The sequence below is a fragment of the Rana temporaria genome, chromosome 1 (assembly GCF_905171775.1).
Source record: "Rana temporaria chromosome 1, aRanTem1.1, whole genome shotgun sequence".
NCBI lineage: Eukaryota > Metazoa > Chordata > Amphibia > Anura > Ranidae > Rana > Rana temporaria.
Window position 1 is genome coordinate 291,140,943 of NC_053489.1, and position 27,913 is coordinate 291,168,855.

The 27,913-nt window shown below is 42.4% G+C and overlaps 1 long non-coding RNA gene across 1 annotated transcript; it reads left to right on the forward strand.

The window, feature by feature from the left end:
• The first annotated feature begins 13,168 nt into the window (after window positions 1–13,168).
• Window positions 13,169–14,280, forward strand: LOC120924928. The gene is made up of 3 exons (XR_005746473.1): window positions 13,169–13,277; window positions 13,826–14,090; window positions 14,205–14,280. It is a non-coding gene; the product is annotated as an uncharacterized LOC120924928 (long non-coding RNA).
• Window positions 14,281–27,913: the final 13,633 nt, after the last annotated feature.

A 27,913-nucleotide genomic window follows, 5' to 3' on the forward strand; every position in this document is an offset into this window, starting at 1 on the left:
TGTAGGCTGCCCGAGGCCGATCCATCCCTCGGACTGGGTCCCGGCTACACCATCCAAGCCTTGCGGCTTCACTGCCCGTTTCCTACTGCGCATGCGTGAGTTGCGCAGCTTTTTGTGAATGGGCACAACGTCCTTTGTGTCCCAGAAGGCAGCGCGCCTCCATTTCCCAGGAGGCAACGTGAGGAGAAGAACACAGAACCTTACCGCAGATGTGGAAGAGGCAGATTAGGATGATCTGCCTAGTAATAGCCTTTTCTGGTAAGTATAATTTTTTTTTTTTTTTTAGGGTGGACCTCCACTTTAAAGGCAAAAGCTGGTCCAGTGCAGAGAATAATGATTTTTTTTGCTTAAAATAAAGATCACAATTTTCTGACGATTCTCGTACCGTAACATAAGTTTTCACATTATAAAAAAAAAATTGGGCTGACTTTATTGTTTCGTTTTTTTTTTATTCTATGAAGTGTATTTTTCCCCAAAAATTGCATTTGAAAGACCGATGCACAAATACAGCGCGGCATAAAATATTGCAACAACCGCCATTTTATTTCTTTAGGGTCTCTGCTAAAAAATATATATATAGTTTGCAGGTTCTAAGTAATTTTCTAGCAAATCTTTTTCATTTTAACTTCTTAACAACAAGTGTCAGAAAAAGGCTTGGTCTTTAAGTGGTTAAACTGCCCTAATTTACGGACCAAAGTTCATTCCTTTGATCTAACGCTATATCCCAGCGCTGACAATGTTAATAAACAGATATTTTTTTTTTTTTTACAGCTGTGAGAGAGCAGAGAACTCCTCTGCACTTGTTACATGGATGATTTGGGGGAAATGCTGTATTAAGATAGTAATTGGGACTCTTTGCTGACAGCTTTCTAAAACGGCTTCATTGGGCCCAATAACCAATATATATATATATATATATATATATATATAAAAGGATGTGTTACATGGCAGCTTTGTATTAGGAAATGTCAATCACAGTGGTTTGTTATAGCAGAACTATGAAACTAACAGCATTACATAAAACACAATACATTCCACATACTGTATGTATAACATTGTTCTTTCTTTCTTCAATGAATCATATTATAGAGTGACAGCCTGTGACATTTTATTTTCCTAACTTGAATATTGTTGACAAAAGCAATAACTGCATTCACAGATCTTTATGTAAAGATGTCCACGATGCTGTACTTACATGAGATAATTCTTTTTTTTTTCATCAGGCCTTTTCTGTGCAGAATTGTGGGAGAAATGAGTCTATGAATGTCAGATCTAAAATAAATATGCAAAATTCTTATTCCCAAAAATAGGTCAGCACCATATTGAATCTAAGGACTCATGAATATTGTATATTTTCTCAACTACACGAAGGCTTGCCAGATTGCCAGCTGACGCTAAAAGCAACATGGAAATAAATCAGCAGTGAAAATGTATCCATTTAACCTTTCCTCACGCACCTAATCATTTAACTGCTGCGTAACAGACAAATCCTGTTATACAAGAGGACTTACAGCAAGCCAACATACTATTCTATGAGCATTAAAATAATACTTATTTGTTAGCATTAGAGTGTAACAATGCATTATTTGTCATTTTAACATTTTAAGCTTTTCAAAAATAACTGCATAAACTACTTATGATAAAGGCAAATTTGTTTCCCTACATTGTATGAGGTGAACAGTGAAATCATAAAGCATTAAAATGAAATGGAGGATCATCATGGCAGGTTAAAACAAACACTACAAAGGACCTTTGCAGGTCAGTTAAGATCTTGTCCCAAACCTGCTTGACTTCCCCTCAATGACTAAACCATCATGGCAGATAGGCCTTTCATTTGGTAGAAAATTAGTATATATATATATATATATATATATATATATATATATATATATATATATATATATTTATATTTTCTTTGTTTTAACTAGTAATGCATTGTAAAAAGAAAATGGAAGAATTTTTACCCCCCCCCCCTACTATATCTTTACCCCACAATAATAATTCTCAAAGTCTGCTAATGAAAATGCTAACACATTAGTGTGACATTTATGCAAAGTAGCAGAATGGTAGCGTTCAAAGTAAACTTCTGCATTGCACTTCAGAATTGCTTTATTCTCCTTTCAATGCTACAGACACAGGAGGATGGTTTAAGTAAATCGTTAGTGTAACATTAGGATAAGATTAGGTTGAGTTGGTGACAATGAATGAAATTGCAATCACCTAGGCCCCATTCACATTATGCGATTTTGAATCCTGAGCGGAATGTTCTGGTTCTGCTGCGAATGTCTCTAGCTTGTCACCCAAGGAGTAGGAGTTTCTTTTAGATGACAAACGTGTATAGGGCAGCAAATTGAACTGAATATGCTGCCCTCTTATATATTATCTACACTTCCTTTCATTTTGCGTTTCTTCTTCATGGAGGGTCTGGCTCTGGTCACTGGCCATTGATTGGGATTGGGGGCCCACAAAAGCCATTGAGACCAGTTGCCTTTTTATAACAGAGAAGTACCGGTAAGTCTTTCCAAGAAAAACAAACATTTATACTAGGGTTGTCCCGATACCACTTTTTTAGGACCGAGTACAAGTACCGATACTTTTTTTCATGTAGTCGCCGATACCGAATACCGATACTTTTTTTAAATGTCATGTGACAGTTTTCAAACCACAATACAGACTAAGGATATTTTCTTTAGAATTATGAAGAACTCTAACTCAAGACATTATAAAAGAATAAAAATGAGTAAAAATGAATAAAAATGTTTTATTTGCTTGTCACGCAGTAGTAAAAAACTCAAAGAATTTTCATAGAACATGTTGATAAATACAAAAAAAGTATTCTATTTAGGTATCGGGAGCATTTGCGCGAGTACGAGTACTCCCGCAAATACTCGGTATCGGTCCCGATACCGATACTAGTATCGGTATCTGGACAACCCTAATTTATACCCACCTAGGTGGATGCAGCATCAATCCAATGCTGCATCGGTCCCCTGTAGTGAAAACTGCGCATTCAAACACTGCTGATCACTCAGTTATCCCCTCTGCTCTGGGCAGAGAGCGGTGACTGTCGGTCAGCAGCTCTCTGCTTTACCTTCCAGCGCTCACAGAAGCACTGGGCTAGGGAGTGGGCGGGAGGGGCTGGCTCATACTCAAAGTTTGCTGTCTGGGGGACCTTCGGCTGAGGAGCACAGATTTTTCAAAGCCGGGCACCCCTTCTATATACTCCCATGTTAAATGTAAGTCTAGTCATGGACACAGTGAGGCATGGGCACAGTGAGGCATGGACACAGTGAGGCCCAGTGAGGCATGGGCACAGTTAGGCATGGGCACAGTGAGGCATGCAGATGGACACCCTAGGCTTATACTCGAGTCAATAATTTTTCCCAGTTTTTTGTGGTAAAATTAGGTGCCTTGGCTTACTTTTGGGTCAGCTTATTCTCGAGTATATACGGTTGTGTGTGTGTGTGTGTGTGTGTGTATATATATATACATATATATATATACATATATACACAGTATCTCACAAAAGTGAGAATAATTTATTGTATCTTTTTATGTAACAACCCTGAAGAAGTTACACTTTGCTGCAATATAAAGTAGTGAGTGTACAGCTTGTATAACAAATTAAATTTGCTGTCCCCTCAAAAAAACTCAACACACAGCCATTAATGTTTAAACTGCTGGCAACAAAAGTGAGTACACCCCTAAGTGAAAATGTCCGAATTGGGCCCATATAGCCATTTCCTTCCCCGGTGTCATGTGATTCGTTAGTGTTACAAGGTTTCAGGTGTGTTAAATTTGGTGTAATCGCTCTCACTCTCTCATACTGGTCACTAAAGTTCAACATGGCACCTCATGGCAAATAACTCTCCGAGGATCTTAATTTTTTTTTTTTTGCTCTACATAAAGATGGCCTAGGCTTTAAGAAGATTGCCAAGACCCTAAAACTGAGCTTCAGCACAGTGGCCAAGACCATACAGCGGTTTAACAGGACAGGTTCTACTCAGAAGAGGCCTCGCCATGGTAGACCAAAGAAGTTGAGTGCACATGCTCAGCGTCATATCCTATCCAGGGGTTGGCTTTGGGAAATACACGTACGTTTAGATGCATTGCTCCAGAGGTTGAAGGTGTGGGGGATCAGCCTGTCAGTGCTTAGACCATATACACCACACACTGCATTAAATTGGTCTGCATGGCTGTCGTTTATTTTAAAGATGATGCACAAGAAAGTCCACAAACAGTTTGCTGAAGACAAGCAGACTAAGGACATGGATTACTGGAACCATGTCCTGTGGTCTGATGAGACCAAGATAAACTTATTTGGTTGAGATGGTGTCAAGCGTGTATGGTGGCAACCAGGTGAGGAGTACAAAGACAAGTGTGTCTTGCCTACAGTCAAGCATGATGGTGGGAGTGTCATGGTCTAGGGTTGCATGAGTGCTGCCAGCACCGGGGAGCTACAGTTCATTGCGGGAACCATGAATGGCAACATGTACTGTGACATCCTAAAGCAGAGCACGATCCCCTCCCTTCAGAGACTGGGCTGCAGGGCAATATTCCAACATGATAATGACCCTAAACACTCATGCTCAGTTGTGTCTTTTATGCTGGAGAGAACAGTTTCTCAGAGATAGCCAGGTCACATGATATCAACATCACACATGTGGGCGTGTATACAGGCTGCAGTGAAAATATCAATCTTCCTGAACTCTCAGCACTGAAGAAACTGTGCAGTTTATGATGTAACCGTGGTATACAGATCATCCAAAAAGGTATATAGTGACAGTAGGGCTTTTTTTTCTCAGAAAATAGGTGCAGAAACTCAATCACAATGATCGACCCCCCCCCCCCTTCCCGGCCCTTACACACACCCTCCAAACCGCATCAAATAGTGAGTGTGGTCAAATTTCACTAACAGTGGGAGGGTCTTAACAAGTCCATTAAATACCAGCAGTGCATTATGTACAGCGTGCAGAGTTCAGAGAGGGTGTTACACACAGACTGCAGAGTTCAGGGTGTGCTATGTAAATAGTGCAGGGTTCAGGGGTGCGCTGCATACAGAGTGCAGAGTTCAGGTGTGCGCTACATCTGCATCTCCCATCCACATAGGGTTGCCACCTGTCCAGGATTCACCCGGGCAGTTGTGGTTTGGATTCATGCGTCCGGGTTTCAGACTGCCTGAAACCCGAACACATTATTTATAATGGACTATGGCTTCCCAGCAGGGTTTCTAGCTGTAGTTGTCTAAGTTGAGAGTGTCTGTTACACTCTTTTACACTGCCCAAAGCCAGCACTAACAACCCCGCCAATGCACACACAGACAGGAGAGGATAGAGGGCTTGATCTGCACCTCTCCCCCCCCCCCAATCCCTACCCCTCTGTGTCTGCCCACACTCCAATTCCCAGCGATGTGCTTCAGAAAAGGAAAGTTGAGGCCGGAAATTTGAAGTCAGATACATCTGGATGATAGGTGCTGACTGCCAAGGGGTGAGTAAGCTCACCACCCATCCCTGTCTGTGCCTGAAGTCTCCCCCTTCTCTCTTCTGCCTCTTAGTAAGTACACTAAGGCAAATCAGGGTTCTCAGAGCACCCCTTACATCAGATTTCACCTTTACACCAGAGGGCACAGTGTTTCCCCCTACATCAGAGTCATCTCCGTACATCAGAGTTCTCAGTGTTCCCCCTTAAATCAGGGTTCCCAGAGGATCCCTTATGTTAGAAGCCCCAGAGTTCTCCCTTACATTAAGAGTCTGCCGAGTCCCCTCTTACAGTGAAAGGGAACTCTGCGAGTTCAGAAGTAAAAGGGGAACTCTGTGGATTCAGATGTAAAGGGGGACTCTTGCTATTAACTTCATATGATTAGAAATGTTATTTAATAGCAAAATATACGTATAGTTTAAACTATAAAAAAAAAATGGTGTGCGCCGTTAAAGTGTTTGGGTTTGACTTGAAGAAAAGGTGGCGACCCTACATCCACATCTCATGTTTACCCCTCTTCAGCTTTGACCTCTGCATGCAACCCCCTCTACTGCCCCCATCTTCTCCCCATCTTCTCCCCATCTCCTTAAAAGCTCCACCATCTTCCACATGTCGTATTTTTGTTTTTGTATTTAGCTGAAGCACCCAGTCAGCTCTAGTACCTCCCTGCATACTGTAGTTGGCTCCACCTCTCTAACTTATGGGGAGATCATTCAGTGGTGATGTTGGCATTTGCACTGCATCTCCCTTGTCCCCATCCTTCACTCAGTGGGAGCCACTCAAGAGATCTGATCTGTGGAAGCTGTTGGGGAACACGCTGTCACCTGTAAGCATAGAAACCGGACTTTTGTGTTTTTAAGTAATAGTGGTCATTAGGGAGCAGTGGGCCTGAGCCAGAGGTGGTGGAACCGAGTTCCACCAAGTTCCAGCTGAAAAAAATCAGTGACAGTGACAGTATTTTATTGTAAAAAGAAGATTTATAAGCTGTGGGAACAGGGCCGGATTTACTCCCTTTGCCACCCCAACGCCGGGTTCTTCAATGCCCCCCCCCCCCCACACACACACACACCATCACATAGGGGGCCATAGGGTAGGGGGCCTTCATCCAGACCGGCCCAGGGCACAACACATTAGGGTACCGTGCACACCAGGGCACGGTACAGAGCTTAGCACATCAAGGCACAGCACATCAGGGCACAGGGCACAGCACGTCAGGGTACAGCACATCAGGGTACAGAGCCCAGCACATCAGGGCACAACACATTCAGGGCACATCACATCAGGGTACAGGGCACAGCAAATCAGGGCACACCACATTGAGGCACAGCACATCGGGGCACATCAGGGCATGGGGCACATCAGGGCATGGGGCACATCAGGGCACAGGGCACATCAGGGACAAACATAGCACATCAGGGCACGGGGCACATCAGATCACATCAGAGTACATAGCACATCAGGGCACTCAGCACATCAGGGCACAGACATAGCACATCAGGGCACGGGGCACATAAGGGCACGGGGCACATAGCACATCAGGGCACATAGCACATCAGGACATGGGGCACAGGGAACATCAGCACATCAGGGCACATGGCACATCAGGGCACATTGCACATTATGGGGCACATCATTTTCCAGCCAGCATGCATAGTAGCGCAGGAAGCCTGTGTAATAAGTTCTCTCTCATGTCACTCTGCTCCCTGGCGGCCTCTCCTCTCTTCTCGTCCATCCCAGATTATGTCACAAGCAAATGGGGATGGACGAGAAGAGAGGAGGGGCCGCTGGGGAGCAAAGTGACATGAGAGAGAACTTATTACACACGCTTCCTGCGCTACTGTGCATGCTGGCTAAATCTCGATCTACCCGCCAGGTGCCAGCTGACGCCGATTGCCGGGTAGATCGCCGTGGACCTCTGATGCAGATTAGGTGGTGTGAGGGAAGGTTCCCCCTGCTGGTGTTACTGCCTGGTATTTGGCGTGCAGTACTGTGGCCCACCACTAGGTGTCTCCCGACAGTCTTGGACTGTCGGGGGAGTTCTTCCCTGGTGGTGCTATGTTATCCTTGGGCTGCAGTACTGGCGTCCACCAGCGGGGCGTTCTTGGCAGTATGGAGCATACAGCCCTTCCTACGTTCAGGTGTGACCTGAATGCAATCAGCACGCCTCTATAAATACCCGGCGTGTGTAATCACTCCTCGCCCTGGTATCGTCATACCTCCTGGACCTGAGCCTGTTATCTGACCCTGCTATCTGGACTCTGTTTCTGTTCCCCATCCTGAGCTTATCCTGGACCCGTTCTTCCCTTTGCCTGTTTACATTGGTTCCTGTTCCCTCTTGGATTCCTGCCCCGCAGCCTGTCCATCCATCCGCTCCCTGATCCGCTGTGTTCCCATCCTCACCCATCTACTGACCTCCCATGTGTATGACCTCGGCTTGGCTCGTTTATGAATACGGTATTCCCCTTTATTTGTACATACTGTTTGTCGTTTTATTGTGCACTGGTGGTTCACACATTTGTAAATAAACACCTTTTATTTCACTACTCACCTTGTTTGGTTCCTCTGTGCGGTCACACAGTCTGATCTACCAGCATTCTTGACAGGTGGCCGCTGTAACCAGCCCACTGAGCCCATCAGCCCACCAGGAAACTCCCGATAATGTAATTTAACTGCATCATGACCATCCACCATATATATATTGCAACATGGCACCCGCTTTGCGTCAGATCACGTACTAGACACTTCCGAGTCGCAGGCACACCATTGGCGACCCGCTCCCAATTCCGCTGTATTTACACACAGCAGGAGCCCAGAATCAGGTACCACGGACTAGATGTCTGCCAGCACCGACCGATTAAATAGAACACAGGCAGAATGACAATCTGCCTATGTAAAGGCAGATTGTTGTTCTGTCAGGAGGAAAGATATTGATCCTGTGTTTCTGCCTATGCGTTTCATCATATGTGATGTCGTCAGGGACATATGACAAAATGCGTAGGATGAATGAACATCGGCTATTTTGGACACTGGAGGAAGGACCTGTTTTGTCTTCTTTTTTTTTTTAGGCTGTTTACAATATTTTGTTATGTAAGTGCAATACTTTTTAAAAAATCAAGGTGATTTTAAGTTATCACACTATGTTGAGCTCTTACTTTGCATATGCTATTGTCTGCTAAGAGAGCGAGCTGGATAAACCTGATTTCTGGATACATTTTCATTGCTGCCGGGAGTCACCTGTGTTGGTGTTTATTCCTTCCTTGAGATCCATCCCTGGTTAATAGAGCGAGTTCTTGTGTGGATTTTTCCTTGGGTGCCCCCCCTGGCTGTTCCTGGATCCCTTTCCGAGCACATAAGGAGTTATCATTTGGAACCTTCTTTTTCCTTTTCCATTTTCTTTGGAGGTGCACTTATTGATTACTGTTTTTTAACATTAGGCTCCCATTGACTTCAATGGGGATCAGGATCTACATCTGATCTTTAGGAATGTTTACCTAACCAACTGAACCCAGGCACATTTGGCTCATCCTACAAGCGGGACGCGTAAGGAGTTACAGGGCTCTAGGAGATGCCATTTGTGGAAAATGCTTGTGAGACATATAATGAGCACAATATGGTGCTGGTGGGCATTTAAGATATATGGGTTAATTTACTATAGAAGTTGAGAATCTTCTCACAACAGATTGTGTGAACATTAACTTCAGTTATCCATTTATGTGAAAAGCTAATTTTTGTTTACTTTAACCACTTGCCGACTGCCTAACGTAGATATACATCGGCAGAATGGCATGGGCAGGCTAAGCAACATACCTGTACGTTGCTTTGAAACTGCCGCCTAGTGGGCACTGTTGTGTCACTGGTAGCCCAGCCCCCTCACAGTTAGAATCAATCCCTAAGACACACCTAACCCCTTTCTAGCCCCCTAGTGGTTAACCCCTTCCCTGCCAGTGTCATTTACACAGTAATCAGTGCATTTTTATAGCAGCCAATTCTTCCGGGGCTGAAGTGGTTAAATATTCAACCATGATTCTATAACTGAATATAAAGTGAACATTAGCACAATGTATTATCAAAAGATTCTCAATTTATTTATTAAAATGATGTGTATGATAGAAATTATGGGGCATCAAATAAGCATTAAAGCATTCAGTACAGTTCTGCTAAGAGGCCATGAGTAGAGTAGAATATTTCTCTAGTTGGTTTTTCCTATACATGCCATCTTTAGGACTGTTATGCCATCCAGTATGGATAAATAGACAAACAAAAAAAGTTGGGAAACAGTTGTCAGCCTCTCTGCTTTGACCCCTTTACTAACAGTAGAGGAAAGGATCTACCCTTTCTCAAATGCAGATTTTAAAAATAAATTGTGCTAAAACCAGCTCTTCTTGATGCAAAAAATTGGATCATTGGGGTAGAGTCAGTAAGATTTGCGCAGTTTTTACGTAGGCGCAGGGCACCGTTTTTGCCATGCGCCCCCGCAAATTATCTGCGCTACCCTCGATTCACGGAGCAGTAGCTCTGTAAATTGCGTGAGCGCTCCGGCAAAATGCCCGGCGTAAGCGCGCGCAATTTAAATGATCCCGTAGGGGGCGGAAATCATTTAAATTAGGCGCGTTCCCGCGCCGAGCGTAGGGCGCATGCTCCGTCGGGAAACTTTCCCGACGTGCATTGCGGCAAATGACCTCGCAAGGATGTCATTTGCTTCAAAGTGAACGTGAATGGCGTCCAGCGCCATTCACGATTCACTTACGCAAACGACGTAAAATTTCAACTTCGCGACACGGGAACGGCGGGTATACGTAACATTGGCTGCCCCTGCTATTAGAAGGAGCAGCCTTACGCGAAACCCGACAGACGGAAACAACGTAAACTGCGTACGCAGGGCTCGCGTAACGTTGTGAATCGGCGTTAGTATGCAATTTGCATACTATACGCTGACCACAATGGGAACGCCCCCTAGCGGCCAACGTAAGAATGCAGCCTAAGAGATGACGGCATAAGGAGCCTTATGCCAGTCATTTCTTAGGCTGCAGTCGGCGTAACGAGGTTCCTGAATAAGGAGCATTCGTAACGCCGGCGCAGGTAAGCAATTGCGCTGCGTAACTATGGTTACGCAGACGCAATTGCTCTTTGAATCTACCCCAGTGTGTATTGTCAGGACGTTTCTATTCACCCTCAGTGGCATATTTATTGAGCAGTGAAAGTGATAACCAACATTCAGTGCAGGTTAATCAATCACTATATATCAAAACATACGCACCAGGAACATTCACTTGCAGTAAATGTTTTATAATTGTCTTATTCACTCCTTTAAAAATATACCTCATAAACTACATTAATGTATGTGCTATAATAGACATAGGGGACAGCAATGACAAAAAAATCCCCTGAGAAACTCTGCTGTTAGGAAATCTATTTTAATGGTTTAAAAATAGTTCAATTGATATTTTTCATAGATTAGGTCCTTTAAAAGTTTCCTATTATTCTATATAGCGGTAATCACTAATTCTTTAAACAGGATAATTCTGACAGTCTAAATATTTTTATACATCTTTCTTCAAGTGTCAAAATCCTAGTGATAAAATAATCTGGCATTAATTGAAACTGTCAGTAAGCTGGATTTTTCACAAGGGAAAGAAGCCATGACTAAACACCAGAGGGAAAAAAAAGAACAGGGAGCCTTTCAATTGCTAGAGATAGGTAAAGAGACATTAACCATTTTTTGTTTTTCTATATGACAGCAATTATTATTTTATGGTATTTATATAGCACTGGCATAGCATGAAGAGATCTGTATTGTCTAAAGATCAATTCACAACTATTTTTGTCCCATAAATGAGCTCACATTCTAATTTATCTACCATATTAATACACTAGTCCCAGGTCGGGAGGAAAGCAGTTATCCAACAGAACCCTTTTGGACTGTGTAAGGAAACGTAAGCATCTAAAAGGAACTCACTTATCCACAGGAGAAACATAGAGATTTAATTGCAAACAATTAGGGATGTTGCAAGGCCTGGGCACCTAGAGCATGTGCCCCTGGTCCCTTGCTTAGGTGTGTGCTCCAGGTCAGCGGCCCGTCTATCAACTTCCTGCAAGGAATGATCACATCCACATTGGTGTATTTAATTTCAGCATGGATGTCAATAAGCCGACCTAAAGTAGGCAGTGCAGGATCAGCAGAGTGACTTCCGTACTTAAGGTAAGTAACAACTGACACCAATCTATTTAGCAGTCTGTAAGTGAAACATTTCCCTTCCATTGACTACCAATGTAAGAGGTCATTCCCATTGACCATCAATGTAAAGAGGCTCTCCTTCCATTCACGACCAATGTAAGGGGGGCACACCTATAGTGTGAGGCTCTCTGCACAAAACATACACCTGACATAAACCTGTCTGCTTAAAGTGGAGCTCCAGGCTCCTCCCAAAAAAATTAAAGTCAGCAGCTACCAATACTGTAGCTGCTGACTTTTAGTATTAGGGCACTTACCTGTCCAGGCATCCAGCAGTGTCCTCACCCAAGCCAATTCTTTAATTTCTTCAATTCAATTTTTTCAATTTTTCAATAAATGATACAACAATAATTTTATTACATTGTATATACTGTATTTATCGGCGTATAACACACACAGGCGTATAACACGCACCCTAACTTTAGGAGGGGCACACCCAGCCATACAGACCCTCCCATATTTAACAAGCACCAGGGAGATTTCTGAACTCTGAGGCCCCATACACACGAGAGGATTTATCCGCAGATACGGTCCAGCGGACCGTATCCGCGGGTAAATCCTCTCGAGGATTTCAGAAGATTTCTATGCGATGGCGTGTACACACCATCGCATTGAAATCCGCGCTGAAATCCTCTGCCGATGACGTGTCGCGCCGTCGCCGCTATTATGACACGGCGACGGGCGCGACGCTGTCAAATAAGGAATTCCACGCATGCGTCAAATCATTACGATGCGTGCGGGGAATCTCTTTGGACGGATGGATCCGGTAAGTCTGTACAGACGAGCGGATCCATCCGTTGGAATGGATTCCAGCAGATGGATTTGTTGAGCATGTCAGCAAATATCCATCTGCTGGAAATCCATCCCAGGGGAGATTTATCTGCGGATAAATATCCGACGGAGTGTACACACCATAGGATCTATCCGCAGAAACCCATTTGATGGGATTTATCTGCGGATAGATTCTATGGTGTGTATGGGGCCTGAGGCCCCGTACACACGACCAAGTTTCTCGGCAGAATTCGGCCAGAAACTCGATCGGAGCTGAATTCTGCCGAGAAACCCGGCCGTGTGTACACTTTCGGCCGAGGAAGCCGACGAGTTCCTCGTCGAGCCAAATAGAGAACATGTTTTCTATTTCCTCGTTGTTCAATGAGGAAAGTTGACTCGCCGAGATCCTCGGCGGCTTCACACAGAACTCGACGAGCAAAACGATGAGTTTTGCACGTCGAGTTCCTCGGACGTGTATACGGGGCCTGAGATTTCCGAGTCCACATAGTGGTTAGGACAGAGGGATGAGCAGACTTTGGGTCTAAAAGTAAGTAAGGCCTGATCCCCTATATGGCCCCTCTTGGTAGTAGGTTTTCTACCTTTTCCCAGCCCGTCCCCCGTCCCCACTATTTGATGTAATTTTCTAATACTTATTCCCTTGTTATATATTTTTCGCAGACCCCAATGCAGGCATCATCTACCCTATGCCTATCTTGGAGATCTGTGTAGTACTCATCAATTAATCAGATGATTCACTATACTTAAAGGATTCATCCCCACCATTTAGACAGCCCAGGTAAATATATATATATTTTTTTTTCCTTCCCTTTTTTTCTCTCTTTTTTTTTTTTTCCCCCATCACACTTCTCACATTCATCCCACAACATCTTACATCACCCTATCTGTTTTCTTTTTCTTTTTCCTTTTATCTTATAATAAATATTTATTTTGTTTTATAAATACAAATTTTTCATGTGTTTGCCATCTTTCAGCCTGTTTTTTTTTTTTTATGCACTCTTTATAACAGGACTTCTGTCCCCTAGCTGTTCACTCTATCACTGCACATTCAATACCAACACCCAGAACATGTTTTCTCCATTCAGACCTTGTTACATCCTTTGCCACACTTACTCTCTCACACACTCACCAGCACAATTTACTGAACTCCCATTCCCATTTACCCCTTTTCTCCCAGACCCTTCACTTTACACACTTTGTTTCTTTGCACGTCCCCTTTTTCGTTTTTCTTTCCCCCTTTCTCCTCCCTTTTCTTCCTTTACCTGTTTACCATCTATTTAGTATTTTGAAGGTTGTAATACCTCCTTTATTTATATACTTTTTTAGGTTTTGCTGGGTCCGTGCTTCTCCTTTTTTGTCAGCTGGTTCTGTTTGGCTCCCCTCTATCTCCCCCCCATAACCTCTTGCCCCTCCCTGCCCAGTGTAGGACCTGTAAGTGCGACCTCTCGTAGGCATGGAGGACGCCCACCTACTTGCAGCCTGGTCTTTTCCATCGACCCTCCCATTCCGTGTGGTTCTCTGGGGGTGCTGTTTCTCGGTGATAGGGTCCTGTGGTGGACCCATGGTTTCAGTCTTTGACATTGATTTTTTGGTAAATATACTTACCTACGCCAATATGGCAAACAATAATTGTATATAATTTACTGTGTAAATATTTGTTTGTTTTCTGTTTTAACAAATATTATTTATATGTATCTTTTTTCAGAGTTCATGTTTTCAATCATTTCCCCCTGAAGAGACCTCCATTATCAAAGGTCGAAACGCGTCGGGGTTTCTAGTACACGTTTACTTTTTTTGTTACATGAACTCACATAGTTGTATTTATGTATCAACTTTTAAATCACATTTTGGAACTCATGTCTTGATCCTACTAGAACGCTTTTTTTCACCATGTATCTTTTTAATAAATTATTTCTTGAACTAATTTTTTGCTGCAACTCAAAGCCCCTTGGGGTACCTTTCCTTCTATCAAAATTGCTATCAGGGGTGTGCAGCACCTATAACCCACAGCTAGTATCGTTTTCCCTTTGCTAACTTTAGGAGGGAAGTTTCAGGAAAAAACTTTCCACAGCCCCCTGCGTAGAACACGCAGGCACAGTTTACCCTCTATTTTAAGGGTAAAAAAGTAAGTATTATACGCCAATAAATATAGTAATCTATATAACTTTATACCCACAATTTAAACTATAAATCATATAACTAAGGAGGTATTGACATAGAAATACTGGAGATATCAACATATACCTTTTAAAAGCTCCTCACATCTTTTCATTATGTTTTATATAAATAAATTCATTTTTGTTTGTTCAATGTGAAAGATAAATAAAAGTCCCTGTGAGACTGATTTAAAGGGATCTAAATGTGATCGCTAAACAACCTTGGACCTGGGACGCGGAAAGAGAGAATGTATATTTACTTTGAGGAGTTGCAATTTTTGCAGACTGTCATGAAAATAATGTAATGGGTGTTCCTCTATATAATTTTATCATTTGTTGTGTTTTATTGTTATCTGAGTTGTTAAGAAGTTTTTCCTTGACTTCCTGTCAGGACCAGAAACAATTGAAGATCTCTCCAAACCTTAACAATAAAATAAAATTTGCATCAGGAAACCATGCAGATGGTGAAGATGGTATACATGTCTTTAAAGATGAGGAATTAGAATTGGAGGAAGATGCAGAGGCTATTCCCTCTGGTTAAATATCACGTCCGCAGCCAACCTCAAGCACCAGTGAGCAATCTAGGATGAAAAAGGCTTATAAACTTTCAATGTCAAAATCCAAAAAGCTGTTAAAAACCCTGGATACACAGCAAGTGTGATCAGTGTGTGATCAGAAATAAAGACTAAAAAGCGCCTGGAGGCAATTCATTTTGCATGTGTAGCGCTATACAAATCACTCACTCATTCATTCATTCATTTATTCAGAAATAAAGACTGTGTTAGGAGAGATGAGAGAGCAACTCTGCAGGTCTCGTCACAGAGAAGAACAAGGAAGAGAGGAGAACATTGATGGTTTTCTACACTAACTGGAATATGACAAATTCCTCTGCAGGTGGTCCTTCCAACACTACCTTCAGATAGACCAGATAGACCAGATTGTGTTTGTTATAAGGTTGTGAGGTGGGTGTGGCGCTGTTTATTTCTGGTGTGTGTCCCTTTAAATACACTTGGAGTAAACATGCTTATGAAGTGACACATTTCTGCTTAATATGTTAAATGTGCAAATAAACAAAATGGGCCGGATTCACAAAGACTTACGCCGACGTATCTACTGATACGCCGTCGTAAGTCCAAATGTGCGCCGTCGTATCTATGCGCTGATTCTCTAAATCAGATACGCCTGAATTGTGGCAAGATACGACCGACGTATGTCTCCGAAGCCGTTGTATCTTTACACTGGCCGCAAGGGGCGCTTCCGTTGATTTACGCGTTGAATATGTAAATGACCTAGATACGCCGATTCACGAACGTACTTGCGCCCGTCGCAGTAAGCTACGCTGTTTACGTAAGGCGTATGTCCTGCGTAAAGATAAAACACCTTTATAGGTGGCGCAACCCATGCAAGGTATGGACGACGGAACAGCCGCCGTATTTTACGTAATTTACGTAAGTCGTACGTGAATGGGGCTGGGCGTAAGTTGCGTTCACGTCGTAAGCATTGAGCCGTCGTATCTTAGGGAGTATATGTGACGTGATTCTGAGCATGCGCGCGCATGCGCCATTCGTACGGCCATGCATTTACATGGGGTCACGACTCATTTTAATACAACACGCTCACTACCTGCCTACTTTGAATTAGGCGGGCTTACGCCGGCCTATTTACGTTACGCTGGCGTAAATATGGGAGCAAGTGCTTTGTGAATACTGGCCTTGCCTCTCTATTTTACGTCGGTGTAGCACAAATGAGCTGCGCTACGCCCGCTCAAATGTACGTCGCTCTACCTGAATCTGGCCCATAAAATATAAAAATCTAATAAGGTCGTATTGCAAATAAATTCATAAACTGTGTAGTCAATCAAAAAATGTATGAGCTGTGTAGTCAATCAAAATATATCTTTACACAAAACACATAAGGTAAAAGAACAATAAAAGATCAATAAAGTGACAAGTGCTGTGTCTAAAGTGGTTCCTTAGAATCTGTAAAAAGTGACATGTGCTATAAAACGATATATAGGTCCATAATAAAAAAAAATTAGTTCATAAATCTTGCAGTGTGCGGGGATTCCACTCGTGCTCCCCCTCACTCACCAGAGTCTTTTCACTTTAAAGCGGGGGTTCACCCAAAATCAACTTTCTGCCATTAGATCCAGCATACTGCTGACATCTGCAGTATGCTGTTTATTTTTGTACTTATCGTTTTATCAGCCTTTGTTATCGGGCTCCGAGCGGGGATTCCTTCCAGGTATAGGCATTCCTAAGCCAAACGGAGTTGATTGACGGGCTGCTAAAGCACGTCACGCCTTCCGAAAAGACTCGAAGTGACACTCGAGTGTTTACGGCGCCTGCGCAGTCAGCTCTACACGGCAGGCGCAGGCGCCGTAAACACCCGAGTGTGACTTTGGGTATTTTCGGAAGGCGTGACGCGCCTTCAATCAAATCCGCTTGGCTTAGGAACGCCTATTCCCCACAGAAATCCCCGCTCGGAGCCGGATAACAACGGCTGATAAACGATAAGTACAACAAAAAAAAACAGCATACTGCAGATGTCAGCAGTATGCTGGATCTAATGGCAGAAAGTTGATTTTTGGGTGAACCTCCGCTTTAAGGGGTAAATCAACATTCACAATCAATCCAGACCCAGGGCTGTCCTTTCTTCTCCTTACTTTGTCTACCCACCCAAATCATACAAATCTTACATTCAGAAACAACAACAGGCGATTCTGCTTTTTGCATTTTGCAGATTTGCACTACAGAACGTGTTCCATAGGAAACCCGGGTAAATGGACTGTAGTGCAAATCTGAAAAATGCAAAAAGCACAAAAAACCTATAGGTGTGAATCCAGCCATAATCAGTTTTTACCATTTATTATGAAACATAGGTTAAAATGCACATTGGTTAAAAACGTATTTGTGATTAGAATCCGGATTCTAGGGATTTCAAATTCGCTCCACGGGCTCAGACCAGAAGTGACGCAATGACAATGGAAGCTCCAACCTATGCATTTGGTTACACCATGTTATCAGGAGTGGCACCATCTTGCTACACTTCTGAATTTTTTTACAGGCTATGGTATCCTAACAACGCAGTGACACGTAGCCATATTTATTACACTTCTGAGTTTGATTTTACTACGGTATCCTAGAACCCAGAAGCACATGACTAACAGCCTTATTTGTTATTTCTCAATTCCGATTTTCTCCTTTAGTTACAAGGGGTAAAGTAACCTTGTAACCAAAGGAGAAAATCAGGATCGAGAAATAACAAATATGGCTGCTAGTCATGTGCCTTTGGGTGCTAGGATAGCATATATAAACATGGAAGTGTAGCAAGATGGCACCACTCCTGATAATGTCGAAGTGACAACACGCATAGGGTGGAGCTTCCAGTGTCATTGCATCACTTCTGTAGATGTTGCTCATATAGCACTGATGCAACGAGGCAAAAAATATAGGATGGTTGTGGCATTATATTCGCAGGCTCACTGTTAATGGCCTGGCTGTCATGCTGACCCTCTATCTTTAAAGTGTTACTAAACCCACAACAGTAAAATCAGTCTGTATATGTAGTAAATCATGCTTGTTATACTCACTGTGGAACCTAAGGGGTTAACCGTCTGCATTGTGTAAAAAAGACTGTTTGATCCTGTTTTCACTGATCCTACTACAGAGTCTTGTTGGGCACTCTGCAAATGCTCAGTTTGGTGTATATTGCGAGAGAGTTTTTTTTTTGGGTGGGTGCATGTGATCAGCACAAGGCCAATCAGCACTGTCCAGACAGAGGGTCAGGGGTCCTGCAGTCTTATAGGACAGTCAGAGTAGAATGAAAACTCCTCCTACAAGCTTTAACCAGACACCGAATGAAGTCACAAGACTGCTATATAGTGCTGATGAGAAAAGGTATTTAGCAGTTTATATTTACTAAAATAATTGCATTTCCATGTTCTGTGTACTGTGGGAGACCAGATAAAGTGAATGCAGGGTCCTGCGTTTAGTAACACTTTAATACTATGTGTCAGTAACCCAAACCAAGTAAGGACTTGTGGTAAGTTTCCTGATGTTTCCTGATACTTGTTCCATGAGGTGACCCAAAGGGTAAGTCACAATAAAAGACAGGCAATAAGCATTTTTAAAAGGTCAAACTGCTAGCCTCTATTTTTTTTCCAGGACTGGTTTACTTTTTATTTTGAACATTTACTAAGACTGGGACTTATTTCTGGGTCTATGCAACATATGCAAACCTCTTTACTCTTTGTGTTTGCAGCCTTCCCAATGCAGATTATTTTTTTTGTTCTATCTTGGAAAGGCAAGTAAAGAAGCTTTGTTTCGCACTCATATGACGGACTTAATTGAATCACTTTCATCCACTTTCACAAAGCCAAGTCTATTCAGGCATAGTAAAATATAAGTGCTATCTCTCCAAGCAGCATCCCTTCAAACGAGCCATTTCAAATGAGAGGAAAACTCTGCTGTTTGAGAAAAAATAGTTTGTTTTCGATGATGATTTTGATACTTCTATTACTAATGACAAAAAAAGTGATATAATATTTCTAGGCTAGGTATATGCCATCTGTTTCACTGAAGACAGGGCCAGAGATCAGGTAAGAGTAAACTGGCCTAAGAAAATGTGGTGATGGCATTAGTGCAAAGGTGGCAAATTTGGACATGTCTGTGTGTGGGGGGAATAGAAATCACCGATTTTGCTTGTATGCCCTTTTTTTTTGCAATTTTTCTACTGGTCACTTTTGTAAAATAAAATTGTACTACAGTTCCTAAAAGCGGAATTTTTACTCAAATTCAATGTTCATTCATCAGATCAGGCTCCTTTGCCTTTCCAAATGTCTGTGTGATAGTAGTACTAAAATATATCTGTGAGAAAATAAGTTAAGTATATACTTACGTTATCCTTGGATTTTACTAACGTGAGAGCGAAGTCACCTTCCTTCCAGCAAGATCTTAGGAAGGATGAAAATACAACATCTCACAAGTAGAGAAGAGATTTGTGATACTCATCATTCACCAATCATCTATCCAGAGGTATAGTGATGTCACTCCTTGCAGTGCAGAAGACAGTGTTTAGGTAAGTATTTATTCTAACTTTGTTTTTCCAAAGGTATCTTTTTGTACTATTATTATACAGCTCTTGCATTCTCTTTCAAGGTAGGTTTCCATTCCCTCTCCATTACATTTGGTGTTGGGTGTAGTGAATCAACAGACATGTTTCACTGAAGAAATCTATCTAATGAGGACACCAGAGAGAGACTAAAAATAATTTATTTCTTTATTATACTGTCCCATAACCTTCTGCACATTGGAAATATGTTAAGGAGTAGTAGGTGTTTTAGTGATGTGCAAATCTGTTTGAAAACTGAGTGAATGTTCACTTAAATCTTTCTAATTTCTTATTTTTTCTTTGCAGAGCTTTTACCAGGAGCTGTGTCTCTATCTCTGACTAAATAAAGTTTTATGTGTGTTGCTCTGATGGGTGATTATTTGTTCTATCCTTTTGTTGCCTTGTAGGCGTTGTGAGCTTCTTGTGTTCTATGAATAAAAGAGACACACACATATCTATTATATTTATTTGCTTATGCTGGCAGACGGCAAACTATACATATGCATTCATCTCTGTCATTTTGGTAAAATTTATATTCAAAACTCCAAAATAAATATTGAAAGTAAAAAAAAAAACAGGGGAATGTTGTATTCCATAAAGATGTGTCCACTTTAAATGGAATCATAGGGCCAGATCCACAGACGAAGTACGCCAGCGTATCTACTAATACGCCGGTGTACTTTCAAATTTCCCGCGTCGTATCGTTGTTTTGAATCCTCAAAACAAGATACGACGGCTTCTGGGTTAGATCCGACAGGTGTACGTCTTCGTACGCCTTCGGATCTAAGATGCAATACTTCGGCGTCCGCTGGGTGGCGTTTTCCGTGTCGGGTATGCAAATTAGCGATTTACGACGATCCACGAATGTACGCGCGGCTGTCGCATTTTCTAACGTCGTCTGTAGTCGGCTTTTTCCGGCATATAGTTAAAGCTGGTATTTTGCGGCGTATAGGTAGACTTGCCATGTTAAGTATGGCCGTCGTTCCCGCGTCGAAATTTTAATTTTTTAATTTTTTTTGAGTAAGTCGTCCGTGAATAGGGATGGACGTAACTCACGGCTAAGTTAAAAAAATTACGTCGTTGCGACGTCATTTCGCGCAAAGCACTGCAGGAAATTCATTTAAATGAATCACGCCCCCTACCTGCCAATTTGAATTACGCGCCGAGAGATACACTACGCTGCCGTAATCTCTGATACACGGCGCAGGTGTAAAGGTATGTGGATCTGGCCCATGTGTACTGAAAGTGGCCAGGTACCCCTGATCCCTAATTCATTAATATTCTGTCCTTTAAAATCTCTATGTACCCCATCCCTGGGACCAATTTAAGGGATGTTGTCATCCCCTCTCCTTTCACATTAAAGTGATTGTATACCAGGGGCGACTCTAGACAATTTTTTTGGGGGTTGCTATGGTGGTGCTTGAAGTATGAAATGGGGAGATAATTCGGTGCAGATTTGGACATGGCCAAAAATGGCCGTGGCCAGCAAGTATATGCTATTCACTATACGCTATATATGCAAGGGGCCAAATTCTCAAAAAAGCTGCCTAACTTAACTTTCAGCAGTTAAGTTACACAGGCGTTAAATTTCTACCTAAGTGCCCGATCCACAAAGCACTTACCTAGAAATTACACGCCGTGTAACCTAAGTGCCTCCGTCGCAAGGCGGTCGTCTGCTCGAGGGGGCGATTCCTATTCAAATGAGGCGCGCTCCCACGCCGGACGTTCGGCGCAAGCGTGTGATGTCATTTTTCCCGACGTGCATCGCGCGTACGTACTTTACACCGGGGTTTGTGGATCGCGACGGGACAATAAAGTTGGGTCGGGAAAAAAAAAATACGCGCCGGGAAAAAAAATTCAAAATTTTAAAAAAAACGCGGCGATCGAAAAAAAGGTTTGTTTTTAGTTTTACAAGGTCTAAACAGTTTAGGCCTTGTAAAAGCATCCCTAATTTTACGTATGCAAAACGTAACTTACGCAGAAAACACAAAGCTAAAAAGCTTTGTGGATCTGCTTAAGTACTCATTTGCATACGCAAAGCGGCATTTCGACTCGAAATGCCCCCAGCGGCGGATGCGGTACTGCATCCTAAGATCCGACAGTGTAAGTCTATTACAGATGTCGGATCTTCTGACTATCTTTGGAAAAATCCTTCTGAGGATCGTTTCCAAAGATAGCCACAGGGATACGCAGGCTGAACAGCAGTTCCGCCTGCGTATCTCCTTTGAAAATTTGGCCCTATATGTCTATGGCTTGTATTGTAACATGTTTCTCCCTTTGCATAGACCAAAAACCTGGGGGTGAACTAAACAGACTATGGGATTAAAATAAGCCCAGCTGGGGCCAGAAATGAGAACCCCCAGCTTGTGTCAAGTTCAGTAATAACCCCTAGCACAGCAAAATAATTAACTCACAGAACCTCACAATAATTATCTCAGAGTAGTACACAGAAATTAACCTCTAGCACAGCACAGTAATTAACCAGGGCATGGTTCAATACTTAACCATCAGCATAGCACAGTAATTAATCCCCACCAACATTGCACAACAATTAACCCTCAACATTGCACAACAATTAGCCCCCAATATTGCACAACAATTAGCCCCCTAAAATACACAACAATTAGCCCCCAACACTGCATGATAATAAACCCGTAGCACAACACAGTAATAAACCCTGAGCACAGCACAGTAATTGACCAAAAATACACATTAATTAACCCCCAACATTGCATAATAATAAACCCCTAGTAGTATAGCAAACAGTTGGCCTCATTCATTGTGCAACATAGCATACAGAGTTAAGAGGTTAGCACTATAAAGCGTTTAGAGTGTAAAGGTCAGGACTTCATACCATAGTTCCTCAGTGTGCCCTTTTACATTGGTTGCCAATACTCAGAGTGCCCCCTTTAATTAGTTTTCAGTGTGCATCTGCACAGTGGTGTCTAGTGTGCCCCCTGTACAATGGTGATCAGTATGTCCTGACCTTTGTATATCGTTAAAAAGCAAAACAAATGAAGCCCAACCCTTCACTTCCTTTATAAAATTGTACAAATGGACTTATACGTGAAATGGTAAAACATATAAATGAATATCCTGTCCAAATCAACAAATGTATTGCAATATAGTAGTGATGGTATCACCCCCTCTGCAAAAATATTTTGAGAAATTGCAGAGCTTCAATGTGCAAATAATGGTGAAATCCACTACATACAATAATAATAACAACAGAGATGCAAATCAACCAGTGTATTAGAACATAATAGTGATGGTGTCACCCTCTCTGCAAAAGTTAATATTGCAGAGCTACAATGTGCAAATAGTTGTGAAACCCCCTATATATAATAATAATAATAATAATAATAATAATAATAATAATAATAAATATAGAATCCCTGAAATGAAATGTACATGGAACTTTGACTTAAGCTCAGTAATACAATCACTCCTAAGCACAAAGACGTATAATTTTACCAATACCAACGCTTCTCTCTGGACATTTTCCACTAACTCTCTCCATGTTCTCTAACCTTCCTTCTATGGTCATTCTTCTTTATTTTCATCCATGTCTGCTCTTATCCTTTGTGGTTATTCTGCTTCATATATATATATATATCTTCTCTACTTTCTGGTCTCTCCCCCACCTTTCACTCATTTTCAGTTTCTTGCTTTTTCACCCATGCCAGTTCTTCTCTTTCATCCAGGCACACTATTCTTGCCCGTGGTCATTCTCCTCCTTTTCCATTGTGGAGAGATCAGTTATGTAACAAAAAAGAACATAAAACAAGTTATTTCAAACATTAAAAACTGACAAAATGACTACATAATGCACACACTCCAAAAATTACATTAACAGGCACACAATTGCGAATATACATATAATCAAGTTTAAGCCTTGCTGGATGGATAAACTATTTTAAATATTTTTTATATACCAAAACTTTAAGTACCAAAAATAGATCAAAGCTGCATGAGGATACAAAGAAAAACAATCTGGCTCTGTAGTTCTAGGAATTGGCCACAGCAAATGATACTTTTGAATGTAATAGTCTCTAAATTATTGAAATGCCCACAGGGCTAATTAAATTATTCAAATAACAACACTGTTATATTAATATGCAATTACAATATCACATTACACTAACATTGCTGAAGTTATTTAAATGCTGTATGGAGCAGTATGATCTCTTCAATTTGTCTCAAAAGTGAAAGGAATTCCCATCTTTTTCACCCGAACATTTGTTCCCATTGAGTGATTTACCCTGACCTCTTGCACTATTGGCATATCCACTCATTTTGCTTTTACATAGGAACCAAAAAGCCAAACTTGTGTGAAGCATAATAGAGCAGAACAAACCCATCACAAATTAAAAAGGTGAAGGTGCACATATTGGTCTGAGGGGTGAAGGTGCACAAATTGGGGGAAATTGGGGGTAATCAGAGGTGTGAAGATGCAGAAATTGGGACTGATCTGGGGTCTGAAGGCACAGGAATTGAGGTGATCTGAAGAGTAAAGATGTAGGAATTGGGGTGATCTGAAAAGTGACAATGCAGGGATTGGGTCTGATCTGAGGTCTGAAGATGCAGGAATTGAGGTGATCTGATAAGTGAAAATGCAGGAATTGAGGTGATCTGATAAGTGAAAATGCAGGAATTGAGGTGATCTGATAAGTGAAAATGCAGGAACTGGGGGATGATCTGAGGTGTGAAGATGCAGGAATTGGGGTGACCTGAGATGTGAATGTGCAGGAATTGGGTCTTATCTGAGATTTGAAGATGCAGGAACTGGAGTGATCTGGGGGTGAAAAAGGAATTGGGGGTGATCTGAAGGGTGAAGGTATAGAAATTTGGGATGATCTGAGGTGTGAAAGTGTAGGAATTTGAGTGATCTGCGGCGTGACGATGCAGGGATTGGGACTGATCTGAGGTCTGAAGATGGAGGAATTAAGGTTATCTGAGATGTGAAGATTCAGGAAGTGGGGTGATCTGAGGTGTGACGATGCAGAGATTGGGTTTGATCTGAGGTCTGAAGAGGCAGGAATTGGGGCTGATTTGAGGTGTGAAGGTGCAGGAACTGGGTCTGATCTGGGATCTGAATGCAGGAATTGGGTCTGATCTGATGTCTGAAGGTGCAGGAATTGGGTCTGATCTGAGGTCTGGAGTAGCAGGAATTGGGCCTGATCTGAGGTCTGGAGGTGCAGGATTTGGGCCTGATCTGAGGTCTGGAGGTGCAGGAATTGGGCCTGATATGAGGTCTTAAGGTGCAGGAATTGGTGTTATTTGGTGCAGGAATAGGGAATGATCTGAGAGGTAAAGGTGCAAAAATTGGGGGGGGTCTGAGGTGTAAGGATGCAGCAATTTAGGTGACCTGAGGTGTAAAGGCGCAGGAACTGGGGGTGATTTGGGGTGTGAAGGTGCAGAAATTGGACTGATCTGAGGTGTGAAGGTGCAGGAATTGGACTGATCTGAGGTGGGAAGGTGCAGAAATTGGACTGATCTGAGGTGTGAAGGTGCAGGAAATTAGGTGATCTGAGACTCGAAGGTGCAGGAATGGGGTCATCTGAGGATCGAAGGTGTAGGGATAGGGGTGATTTGAGGGTAAAGATCCAGGAATTAGGGTTGATCTGAGGTGTGAAGGTGCAGAAATTGGGGCTGATATGAGGTGTGAAAGTACAGGAATGGAGTGATCTGGGGAGGGAAGGTGCAGGAATTGGGACTGATATGAGAGAAGAGAACTTTATTAGGTTGATCGCTATCACTTCACACGTTTTTCCAACTGTATATTTCACAGAAGTCCTCGGCTGGCATTATCATTTCCACCTTACTGTACTTACCTTGCAGCACTTTCTGTAACAAGGGTAATTTACCATTTTCCATTGATCTTTGAAAATTCAATGTTAATTTATTTTTAACTTTTATTCAGTTTGTTTAAAGCAGGGGTAGGCAACCTTAGAGAGATATACTTGAACAACACTGATGTCAAAGATCACCGGGCTCAGTGTCCTGTCGTTAGGGCCAGTTTACACCAGAACGTGGTGCCAGAAAGGCATGTTCCATGTGTGCTTCCTGCACCATGTTTAAAACGCACTGCCTGTGTTAAAATGTGGGTGAAAATACATTGTTAATCCCAAACGTAAATCGCAAATGCAGTGTGTTTGTGAGCAAAAAAATGAAATAAGTATTACAAGAGAGTACAGGGTTTAGGAGTGCATTACACTCAGAATGCAGGATTTAGAAGTGCATTGTGCTCAGAATGCAGGGATTAGGATTGTGTTACGTTTAGAATGCAGGGATAAGGAGTGAGTTGTGCTCAAAATGCAGGGATCAGGAATGCGTTGCACTCAGAATGCAAGGATCAGGATTGCGTTACGTTTAGAATGCAAGGATCGGGATTGCATTACATTTAGAATGTAGGGATCAGAGTGTGTTACACTCAGAATGCAAGGATCAGGATTCCGTTACTTTTAGAATGCAGAGATCAGGTGTGCGTTGCGCTCAGAATGCAGGATTAAATTACACTGCCAGTGGTGAGCAAAGGAATCTCCATCCACTTTGTACACACTGCAGTGGTCTCCCTCATATGATTTCCCCTTCTAGTGGAATGTCCATAGCTAGCTTAAAGGAGAAGTCCAGTCTCAGCTTTTTAGGCTGGGCTTCTCCTATGGGTCACAGGAGTGCAATTAATTCATTTTTCACTCCTGTGACCCGTTATCAGCGGAGAGCGGTCTGAAGTCCGCTCTCCGCTGACGTCTCAGCGAGCCAATGAGATGGCCGCTCCCCGCCCCTCCACTGCTCAGCGCTCCAAATGAGCGCGGAGAAGTAGAGCAGAAGTGATGCTGACTGACAGTCAGCATCGCTCTGCACAGGGAGGAGTGAGAACCGAGCCATCAGCGGTGTTCAGTGGCTCGGTTCTCAGTGCAGAGACGCTGGGGGACAGATGCTGCATCCACCAAGGTAAGTATAAATAGGAAAAACAAAACAAAAAACATACTTTTAAGCTATTTTCTCTATTGAGCGAATGTTCTTAAGGCTATTTTCTCTTAGGATCGAATGTTATGGAATGTTACTATTTGTTTTCTTTCACTGGATGAATGTAACTGACATTTCACACTTAAAAAGGATATGTGGATAAATGTGGCCTCAGCCAGTGCTGCTCCAGCCATGCCATTTGACATGTTTTGCCCTGTTTTTCACTTACTCATCACATGATCTTTTCCTATGATTCACTATGTTTTCTTCTCTCTTTTTTCTGCTTCCATAGTCCTTTTTTCACAGTCTTCATCAATATGCATTACTAATACTTGTTCTAAATTACAAAATGCTGTCACCCTTTGCGTGCAGTGTTGAATGGTGTGGCCAAATTGTGCAAACAATGGGAGGGATTTAAAGGGTTATGGTATATAAAACCTGAGCCTGCTCTAGCTGGAGTCAAGAGTGCTTAAGACACAGAGTGCATGTGTCAGGAGTGATGTGGAGTGAACTTTGCAGACTTTCAGCTTCCAGACACAATAACTGCAACAAGCCAGAATTGCCCAGAGACTGTACAGTTTCAGCAGCTTACCTTCTGATCTTTGAGGCTATGTAGGGTCTCTTTCCCAGAAGAGTCCTGATCTCCATCCCTGACTCTATCCTTCTTTGCTGGCCCTCTCAGACTTCTCCCTAAATTTGGGTTATTGCTCCTGGGTGTCCAGTACTATTTTTGCTCCCACCTTCTACAAAAAGGCCCACTGAAACTCTGGAGGAGCTGCAGAGATTCACAGCTCAGGTGGGAGAATCTGTCCACAGGACAACTATTAGCCTTTATGGAATAGTGACAAGAAGAAAGCCATTGTTGAACGAAAGCCATAAGTCCTGTTTGCAGTTTGCGAGTAGCCATGTGAGTAGTCTGGTAAGGTGCTCTGGTTAGATGAGACCAAACATGAACTTTTTGGTCTGAAAGCAAAATTCTATGTGTGGTAAAAAACTAACACTGCACATCACCCTGAACACACCCTTCCCACCGTGAAACATGGTGGTGGCAGCATCATGTTGTGGGGATGCTTTTCTTCAGCAGGGACAGGGAAGCTGGTTAGAGTTGATTGGACGATGGATGGAGCCAAATACAGGGCAATCTTAGAAGAAAACAAGTTAGAGTCTGGAAAAGACT